This window comes from Chrysochloris asiatica, unplaced genomic scaffold, assembly GCF_000296735.1.
Source record: "Chrysochloris asiatica unplaced genomic scaffold, ChrAsi1.0 scaffold00163, whole genome shotgun sequence".
Lineage (NCBI taxonomy): Eukaryota > Metazoa > Chordata > Mammalia > Afrosoricida > Chrysochloridae > Chrysochloris > Chrysochloris asiatica.
Window position 1 is genome coordinate 3797369 of NW_006408681.1, and position 1429 is coordinate 3798797.

The 1429-nt window shown below is 42.5% G+C and overlaps 1 pseudogene; it reads right to left on the reverse strand.

The window, feature by feature from the left end:
• Positions 1 to 51: 51 nt before the first annotated feature.
• On the reverse strand, positions 52 to 529 carry LOC102816018 (annotated as a pseudogene).
• Positions 530 to 1429: the final 900 nt, after the last annotated feature.

Below are 1429 nucleotides of genomic sequence, written 5' to 3' on the forward strand. Positions count from 1 at the left end.
CAGGGGAATGCTGTAGGCCCTTCACAGATTGCAGGGTTCAACAGGCTCTTCCTAGTCATGCTTGGGAGTGAGCCTTTTGAAGAGGTATTTACCCACCTGCCAATCTACGGAGGTTGGTCAAGTGGTCGCCATCTTCTTAATAATTTTCACCTCCTTGTTGAGGAAATAGTTCTACAGAAAGTCACAGAGGTGGGAGTCTGTGTGGTGTGCAGATCCAGAAGGGACTTGTTCAGTCCAAGGCCAGGGAGGCTTGGGTTCTTCCCCGCTCATCTTGGGACAGCTTCTGCATGTCCAGGAAGAGTGTGTGACCACCACGCTGGTTTTGTAATTTCAAGAGATGCTCAGCACCCTTGCACTTTTTCGCCAACTCACAGAAGATGTGTCGCACACCTTCCAAGGCCACATCATTGTGAACAAAATAGAAATCCAGAGAGAGGTAGGTATAAAAGGTCAGCAGATGCAGATTAACCAGTCAGTTGATGCCAGCCTCCGCTTCAGTGGAATAATTCTGACATATCTGAGTGCTCATGGTTGGCCAAAGATTTGGAGCTAACCACACACACAAAAATAAACGGTGTTTAGCTTGTTTCACTAATAGGGAATGATCAAGAAGATAGTCCCAGAGAAGAGATTGCACCTAAAGAAGATGTTAGAGGTGGTCTGAGGCTGGAGGTGAGGGAGTCCCTGGATCTGTTCTGTCCAAACACTCTTGAAGCAAGACAGATCCACGGGACCACAGCACAAACTTCCCTAATGCTGTTTGAATAGCTGTTCTTACAATGATAGAGTGAATATAAAACTGATGTTCTCCCATCTAACTTATCACTCAATTCAAAATAAAAACGTAAAAGAAAAAAAAAGAGGGCCAATGAAAAAGAAGTCCTTCAACAAGGTGCATTGGCACAGAAGTAGCAGCATTGGGTTCAAGCTCAGCAATGATTGCCAGGATGGGGCAAGACTCTGCAAAGTTTCAGTCTGCTATGTACAAAGCCACTATGAATCAAAATTGACTCGATGGCACCTAACAACAACAAATGCTTAATGATTGTGAACATTTCCTCATAGGTTTGTTGGCTACCTGAATGTAGTCTTCGGTGAAGTGTCTGTTCATGTTCTGTGCCCATTTTTCAATCAGGTAATTTTTTCCTTGCAGAGGTGTTGTAGTTTTTTAGACATTTTAGAGATTAGTTCCTTGTCTGATATGACATTGCAAAAAATCTTTCCCAGTCTGAGGGCCCCTTTTCACTCTTTTGGTGAAATCTTTTGATGCATATAAGTTCCTAATTTTAAGGAGGTCTCTCTCAGTCATCCATTTTGTCTTCTATTGCTTGTGCATTTTTTGAAATATTTGATATTGTATATATGCAGTTCTGGTGTGACATTGTGAAATAGAACACTAGACCACAAGGTTAGTTTGAACCACAAAGTC